General features: G+C 34.8%; 1 long non-coding RNA gene across 1 annotated transcript; it reads right to left on the bottom strand.

The window, feature by feature from the left end:
• Positions 1-541: 541 nt before the first annotated feature.
• Positions 542-9,018, bottom strand: LOC148310057 (uncharacterized). The gene is made up of 4 exons (XR_015837440.1): positions 8,931-9,018; positions 5,982-6,066; positions 4,292-4,597; positions 542-3,107 (listed from the first exon to the last, which is right to left on the bottom strand). It is a non-coding gene; the product is annotated as an uncharacterized LOC148310057 (long non-coding RNA).
• Between the last annotated feature and the right edge of the window lie 385 nt (positions 9,019-9,403).

The raw sequence follows: 9,403 nt of genomic DNA, 5'->3' as shown, positions 1-9,403 counted from the left end.
TTGTTTAAAGAAATTAGTTGCAAGTATGTACAAAATGATATTGAATTGTGCATTTATTTTAAAACATTTAGGCATTTTTTGTATATTAATTTATATATATATATATATATATATATATATATATATATATATGTATACAATTGTCCGCCTCCCTAGTGTAATGGTCAGCACGCTCGGCTACCGTTCTGGAGGTCCCGGGTTCAATTCCCAGGTGGGGTCAAATAAATATTAGTGATTTTTTCAATGTAATATTTATTCAATATTACCCTGGACTAGTACCAGAAGCGGAAGGCTGATCATCTTTCCTTCATGGGTAAACGATCAAGGTAACACTGCGTTTATATGAAGCAGTGCCCTATGCACCATTGGGGTGCGGATAAGGGTTTTATATAAATGAATAAATAAATAATTTTGAATAAATATTACAGTGAAAAAATCATTTATATTTATTTTACCCCCCTTGGGAATCGAACCCGGGACCTTCAGAACGGTAGCCGAGCGTGCTGACCATTACACTACAGAGGCGGATATATATATATATATATATATATATATATATATATATATATATATATATATATTTATATATGTATATTACTGTTATTCCATCCATATTATATTATGATGTAGTTTATATTATTACAAATAGACTCAAGTGATATTAATAAATGTTTAGCTAAAAAAATTAATAAATTTAATAAACCCAAAGCAATTATTTCTTTTATTTTTGTATCCTTATTAGCGGAGGGCTGATCACGTTTCCTTCGTGTGTTTACGATCAAGATAACACTGTGTTTATATGATGCTGTGCCCTACGCACCATTGGGGTGCGGATAAGGGTTAGAGATCCTTATTACCTGTACCGTAAAACGGGGCTACTTGAACTTCGATGTGTTACTTTTACCCAGTACAAAAAAAAAAATTTAGATCGTGGTATCGATCGAAGTATTGTGACAATAAGTGTCACCTGTCAGGGTAACAATGAATCATGTCAATACGTTCATTATTGTAGACCAAATACAGATCTAAATCATTTTTTTTGTACTGGGCTCAAGTAACACATCAAAGTTCAAGTAGCGCCATTCTACGGTACTGTAGTCACCTTACTTTATTAGCTGTACCATGTGCTACTGTGGCCCAGTCTGTTCAAATGGAAAGAATGAAAATACGAAGCATATATTTCATGATTTTTTTATTTCATTAATCATTTTATTTTTGTACCCTTATTTTAATAATGTTGAAAATAAAGCGTTTTAAGTTTATACGTCGTAATTTGTTTGTTTCTTTACTCAGCTGGGACTCAATCTGTTTAAATGGAATGGAAAGAAAATTGAAGGCATACATTTCTTTTAAATTTAATTCAATAATTTATTTAAATTTAGTACCCTTATTTCATGACGTATGGAATCAAAGTAGAGCGGACACCGTTGCTATAAAAAACGCGCTTAGAGTGTCAAAAATGTAGACTAAGAAGCACATCAGGCAAGAGTCTTCGAGATAGAATAAGAAATACCAGGATCAGGGAAATATTCAATTCAATTCAATTTATTCAATAAAAAAATAATATATACATAACAAACAATATTCAAGGCGTATATATCAAAAGTAAGCAAGAAGACTTAAAGGTGTAGAAGAATCCCGCTTCGGAAAACTCCTTCGGACACATGGAACAGATCAATATCCAATGTGATATTGTTCAACATAGCGGTAGCTCTTCCTACAGGCATAACCATCGGCAGGTTGGTCCTGTCTATAGTAATGTGAAACAATCTAAAAATTGTTTGCAAAGACAGTGGTGTGGCGTTCTATTCTCTCTGCCTACCCCTGCATAATGGTTAATTTATTTTAAGTTTTAACATCCAATATTTTTAGTTACGATGTATGATAGATCGCTCAAAAAACTAGATTTTTCAGGAGATCGTTTTTTAAGTTTAAAAATATAATAAAATGTATTAAAAATAAATATCAAGCCACTTATTCAACTTTTTACTGTGCAACAGATCTTTTAGGTAAAACCTGGATGTTTTTTCTCCATTTTAAAAATATTTAGTACAATTTAAAAAAAATAATCAAACAATACCTTTTCTTCAAAATGCGAAAACAACTCTTTCTGCCCTGTAGCAGGTAAATATGTATTAAGTTGAAAATATGCCGCTTTTGCTGGGATACATTACACTTTCTGGGCATTCCGAAAACATGCACAACTGAAAATTTACGATTTTTGATTTATGACGTTGTTGAAAGGAGTGAGCGAGATGTTCGAATGGTGAAATAAGGAAAGAACTCAAGGCTGAGATAAGCATTATCGATAAAATTAAGAAAGTTGTATTGAGATGGTTTGGACAAGTAGAACGAATGATTGAAGAAAGAAAGGTAAAACAAATTTATGAGGCGAATGTGGTTGGAAAAAGGAGCAAAGGAAGACCGAGAAAAACTTGGCACGATCAGGTTTGTCAAATACTGAAAGCGGCCGGGTCAGGAGTCAAAATAATCGGCGGGTATGAATAAGTACATGATTATTTTATTATAATTAAACACTTGAATATACTACTTTAAAGTGGTTAATTTAAGTGTTTAATTTTAATAAAATAATCATGTCATTCCACAAAGTTAATGCCGAATCAATAAATAATATAATAAGTACATGCATGTATGTGAAAAAGAGCAAGGATTGTTTGCAAAGACACATTGGTTTGGCATTCTATTCTCTCTGCCAACCCCTGTGGCGAAGCGGCGTGATGGCTTGTTAGTTAGTTAGGGAATAAACCAGTGACCTTCAGCACGATAGCCGAACGCGCTAACCACCACTCTATGAAGCCGGATAAAAATTAATGTTTATCCCATTGGAAAACGTTTGGTTCCTGTGGTACACATGGGAGCTGGCGTTGACTTGAAAATTGGGTTCAAAAATGTTTCAGGAATAACGTTTTGTGATGGGTTCGAATTGTCGAAAGAAGGAATAGTCCCGGAATTATCGGGATACTGGTTGAATGTCGCAGATTCATTTGGTAATGTATCGTAACTTGCTTTTCCAAAACCATTATAGTTGACGCTTTGGATATTTGGTATAACTTCTTGCGTTTGTTGAATTGAATTCGTATTTTGAGCTGAAACAAACAAAAATTTAAATTTAATAAAGTCGAGTGATAGGAGAAAGCTATTTGATCTGATTAACTTAAACAAAAATTTAAAAAACAATATTATAAACATCATTATTATTTGTTGTTAAAAAGTTGTTACTAACGTATTGTTGTCGGGCGGTTTTTTTATCAATCCCAACCCCGACCCTCAGCATACTTATCACAAGTAGCCGCAACACTCAATTCCCATCTGTACAATGTTTGCAGGCATCTCTCGCGCTCTACCTAAAGTAAGCAAATAGAATGCTTGCAAGCATCTCCTGCTCTCTACCAACAGTATGGAAAAGGACCCTAATTATACTCTGGCAGTCTGCTGCCCGACCCACAGTATACTAATCACAAGTAGCCGCAACACCCAATTCCCATCTGTACAATGTTTGCAGGCGTCTCTCGCGCTCTACCAAAAGTAAGCAAATACAACGCTCGCAAGCGTCTTCCGCTCTCTACCAACAGTATGGAAAAGGACCCTAATTATACTCTGGCAGTCTGCCGCCCGATCCTCAGTATACTAATCACAAGTAGCCGCAACACCCAATTCCCATCTGTACAATGTTTGCGTCTCTAGCGCTCTACCTAAAGTAAGAAAATAGAACGCTCGCAAGCGTCTCCCGCTCTCTACCAACAGTATGGAAAAGGACCTTAATTATACTCTGGCAGTCTGCCGCCCGACCCTCAGTATACTAATCACAAGTAGCCGCAACACCCAATTCCCATCTGTACAATGTGTGCAGGCGTCTCTCGCGCTCTACCTAAAGTAAGCAAATAGAACGCTTGCAATCGTCTCCCGCTCTCTACCAACAGTATTTAAAACATGCCTTTAAGCGTTTCCCGTAAACAATATGTTAAATCAGTTTTTGATTTGATCGTCCATGTCTATTAACACATTTCACACAATTATCAAATCCCATCACCTGCGGACCGGGCTGATGACGACTGCTGGTGACGGCGTTTGATAATTGTGTTTATGTAGTTAAGACCTTAACAAAGAGATTGGTACATAATATTCATAAAAAACATTTCATAATTTCTTCTTTTCTGACTTTGAAAGGAGGCCAGCGCAGAAGGTAAAAATACCCTTCCCGTCCTTAAGCATCAATCCACCCAACGGGTAGAAATACCTTTCCCGTCCTTAGTGTGTTATTTTTGTTTACCTGGGTAAATAAAACCTTGTTGCCACTGTCCATTGTAGAAAAATATGGGATTTTCGGTCTGTTGGTTCATCTGATTTGGTTGTATCAGCCCAGGATTCACATAAATTGGTTGTTGGACCGATACTGATCCTGTATTGGTGTGTTCTGCATTAGGTAGGCCTTGATTTGAGCTTGCAATGTATCTTTGAGCACTGTACTCTCCATTAGCAGGTATGAATGACATCATGTCGGGTTTTTGTGTGGATATTACTGGATGAGATGAATCATATTTTACGTCGAAAGAATCATAGTGTTGGAAGTGTTGGGCTAGAAATAAAACAATATGGTCTTCATACATATAATTATAAAATTGTTCAAAGGTTCTCTAAGACGGTTTAGTTTTGTGAATAGAATAGTTTTTTTTTTAATAATATTTACTAGTTGAATAAAAAATCTCCTTGCCTATTATGTACAAGGATTTATATCATATTCAGTTTATATTTCTTAAAAATAATTGTGAATGTCTATAGTTAATAATAAATTAATATGGTTGATCCCTAAAAGCAATACAATAGAGACAATGGATTCAATATTTTATATCAATGAAGATTTGTCACACAGTTCATTTATTTGTCTAATTCATCTTGTCAAATTTTATATCCGGATGCCTCAGAAACTCGGTGTGGAGGAACAAACACATGAGAATAGAAAGTAAAATGAAAATATACATAACATATGTACGACCAATAGTCACTTATGGGATTGAGGCAAGAGCAGATACTTCCAGAACAAAATCTCGACTTGGAACCTCCGAGATGAAGACTCTCCGATCCATAACCGGAAACATACTGCGAGACCGAGTAAGAAATACCGACATCCGGAGCATGTGTAAGACGGAGGATATCGTGAGGTGGGAACGGCAATACTCCAGTATATTGTTCATTCCAATGAACATATAAACAGAATATTAGAAGACAGACTTCCACGTATCGCCCTTCAAGGTAATCCTGAAGGATGCCGACCCCCAGGTAGACCTCCGAAAAGATGGAATGCTGGGAGTCAACATCCCAAGAGCGATATGCGGAGGCACAAACAGATCCCTAGGATCTACAAAAAGAAGAAGAAGAAGAAGAATATATAACAAACAGTATTCAAGGCGTATAAATTAAAAGTAAGCAAGAAGACTTAAAGGTGTAGAAGAATCCCGCTTCGGAAAACTCCTTTGGACACATGGAACAGATCAATATCCAATGTGATATTGTTCAACATAGCGGTAGCTCTTCCTACAGGCATAACCATCGGCAGGTTGATCCTGTGTATAGTAATATGAAACAATCTATGTCGACGCTGTCTTAGGTAATAATCGGGAACATACAGACCAATGTTCCGGATAATTTCGTGATTATCGATCATACCGCGTAACAATGGATAAAAATGCGTAATCAAATACACATTCCTTCTAGTCTCTAAACTATTGTGGCCGAGCATATCCTGGAGATACTCGGTCGGGTAGAGCTGAGGATAATAGCCGTACTCTGTCATGTAGAGATACCTCAGAAACTTCTTTTGAATAGTCCTGTATAAAACATAGATGACATTGTATGGTTCTTACGGGGAATAAGATTGCCACTGTAGCCTGCTTATGTGGGATGATTTGAAAGATAATAAGGGCAGGGAATCTTAAAACATAATTATTATTTTTAATTCTCACCTTTTCTCTGTTTTCTTACAATTACATTCCTTAATGGACTTCCATCTGCTATGTTTATAGCCAATAGCAGAAAAATGAAGCACGCCTGAAAAGTTTAATGTTATTTTCTGTTTTGTTAGTTTAAACCAGGCCTGGCCAACCCAAATAGAATCCCGGACCGCATCGATGACTTAAAATTATTCCAAGGACCGCATACAGACATTAGAATTTTTTTTTAAGCAATGAATTTCATACTTTTTGATTTTTTGTAAGTACTTATTATAAATAATTTGAATGCGGAGGTAATCAGAAAGTAAAATCATGGTAGTTGTGAAGAAAGAAAACATTACTTAGACCAGAAGTGAGCAAAAAACATACAAAAACCAACAAAAAATGTATTGGTATATACATTTTGATAATATACATTTTGAAAAAAATTAATATAATAAAAATAATAAAACCCTTATCCGCACCCCAATGGTGCATAGGGCACTGTGTCTTATAAACGCAGTGTTATCATGATCGTTTTACACATGAAGGAAAGGTGATCAGCCCTCCGCTTCAGGTACCAGTCCATGGTAATATTGAATAAATATTACAGTGAAAAAATCACTTATATTTATTTTTACCCCCCTTGGGAATCGAGCCCGGGACCTCCAGAACGGTAGCCGAGCGTGCTGACCATTACACTACGGAGGCAGACACTATTTTGAAAAAATTTAACAATCAAAATTATTAATTAGAACACATAAATCAAACAATATTAACATTTTTATTTTATTAAAAAATAATTTTACTAATGACCACTCAGTTTGAGATTTGAGTTTCTCTTCGCTTACTTAATTTTACGCTTTACTTAATCTATTTCAATAGTTGCACTCTTTAACTGGTTTTTGAAATTTTTTGAGATTGCCTTAAATTGGCAATGCTGAAGAGCGTGCGACCGTTCGCACGCTCTGAACAGTGAACAATATCCGTATATTGTTCACTGTTTTTACAACAACATGCATGACTTTGCTCATAGATAATACTTGAGGGCATATATTTTGTTGATGTATCAAACCTTGTATCACAAATATATCACTGGTTTAAAAATATATTCTTCTTAAATTATCTTATATTATAAGGGCTGCGGGTTGGCCAACTGTGGTTTAAACGATTAAATTTATGAATAAACATATTAAAAACATATTATATATCAGTTACACATTCCTTCTGATTTATCCATTCCTAGCCCTGGCATACAATCCTACCTTCGACTGCATACAGTCCTACTCTTCCATATAAACATTCTCTCCACATGGCCAAACCATCCCTGAGACGCTTTCTTAGTTCTTCCCGATTATACCTGTCTCAGTTGCGCATTTCTTCTGATCTTTCCATTCTTAGCCCTGGCACACAGTCCTAGCTTCTAGTCACACATGCTATGTAGACTATCGGTTCTACTATTACATATATACTGCTCTAACCATTATCTCCACATCCTCAAACCATCTTAGAGACGTAGGTATTCATAATATTTCACAATTATTCCTGCCTCAGCTGCATATTCCTTCTGATTTCTCCATTCCTAACGCTGGCATACAGTCCTAGCTTCTAGTCATATATCGCTCACTCCTTTCAAGAACGTCATAAATCAAACAACTTGATTTTTCAGAAAGTTTTTAAAGTTTAAAAATATAATACAATGTATTAAAAATAAATATCAAGCTACTTATTGAACTTTTTACTGTGCAACAGATCTTTTTAGGTAAAACCTGAAGGTTTTTCGTCCATTTGAAAAATATTAAGTATATTTAAAAAAAAAAGTTTTACCTTTTCTTCAAAATGCAAAAACAACACTTTCTACCCTGTAGCGGGTAAATATTAAGTTAAAAATATGCCGCTTTTGCTGGGATATAGTACATTTTCTGAGCATTTAGAAAACATGCTCAACTGAAAATTGCCAATTTTCGATTTATGACGTTCTTGAAAGGAGTGAGCGATATATGTAATGTACATAGACTCTCTCTCCTACTATCCCCCATACAATGTACCTTAAGTACAATAGTTTTAAGTACAAGCAATGAATTTATGAATTTACCCAAGCTCGTAACACGTAGGAACAATGCTGACCTTATTTTCCTGTTTAAAATTTTAAATAATTATGTAGATTGCCCAGAGCTTTTATCACTGATTAATTTTAGAGTCCCGGGAGCACAGACCAGAAACAAAAATTTATTTAAAATCCCTAAAATGCACACCAAGTCCTACCAAAATTCATTTTAAAATGGAGCCTGCGATATGTGCAATGTAATGCTTAATGAAATAGACGTCAATAATGTTTCTTTTAATACGTTTGAGACAAATATTGTTGATGTCTATTTGACTAGTTGATAAAGAAAATTTGTATTATTTGATAAAAACACGTAATAATAATAATAATAATAAAACCCTTATCCGCACCCCAATGGTGCATAGGGCACTGCTTCATATGAACACAGTGTTATCTTGATCGTTTACACACGAAGGAAAGGTGATCAGCCCTCCGCTTCAGGTACCAGTCCAGGGTAATATTGAATAAATATTACAGTGAAAAAATCACTTATATTTATTTGACCCCCCTGGGAATCGAACCCGGGACCTCCAGAACGGTAGCCGAGCGTGCTGACCATTACACTACAGAGGCGGACACGTAATGTCAGTTCATTATATAGTTATACTTTTACGTACATGACAGTTTATTTTTATTTTTAGATTACTTAAGTGGAAACCTCTAATTGGAATGTTATTTTATTAAATTATGTTATTTTTGTTAAATATTCTGTTGGTTTTCCAATAAATAAGTTGTTTTATTTTGACATTCCTATATACTCATTCATTTCATCACATTTTTTCTGTTTTCTTTCATTTTACAATCCATCCTTGGTACATTCTCAACTAAAAAAATCAATCCACTTATTCATAATATTAAAAATATTCAAATCATACCTGATTCATAGCTAAATAAAACATTTAAAAAATATATATATATTAATAGACACTGACACTTCACCTACATGCCGCAATTGATGATACTATTTGCAAATTATTTAATATATAATTATATTTTTGTTTAGAATTGACGGCTCAGAAATGAATTACACAAACTCAATTTTAAATCAATAAATTAAAATTATTCTTCTTCTTTCTTCGATATTTTTATTATTATTTTTAATTGAAGTTTTACTTGGTACTACTACTAAATACTACCATCACGCCGTTTCTCCGCAGGGGTAGGCAGAGAGGATGGAACGCCGCACTCTTCTGTCCTGACATACACTCCTCGCCTCCTTCACATCCATACATCTAGTCATACATGTCCTCCGATTACGCAGACTTTTATTATTAGGTAAATATTAAGTTTTAATATGCCGCTTTTGCTGGGATATAGTACATTTTCTGGGCATTCCGAAAAACATCCA

This window comes from Brachycentrus maculatus, unplaced genomic scaffold (genome assembly GCF_059751285.1).
Source record: "Brachycentrus maculatus isolate JH-2025_06_01 unplaced genomic scaffold, ASM5975128v1 h1tg000109l, whole genome shotgun sequence".
Taxonomy (NCBI): Eukaryota; Metazoa; Arthropoda; class Insecta; order Trichoptera; family Brachycentridae; genus Brachycentrus; species Brachycentrus maculatus.
The sequence above is the reverse complement of the archived record's forward strand: the minus strand, read 5'-3'. Positions and strand labels throughout refer to the sequence as shown.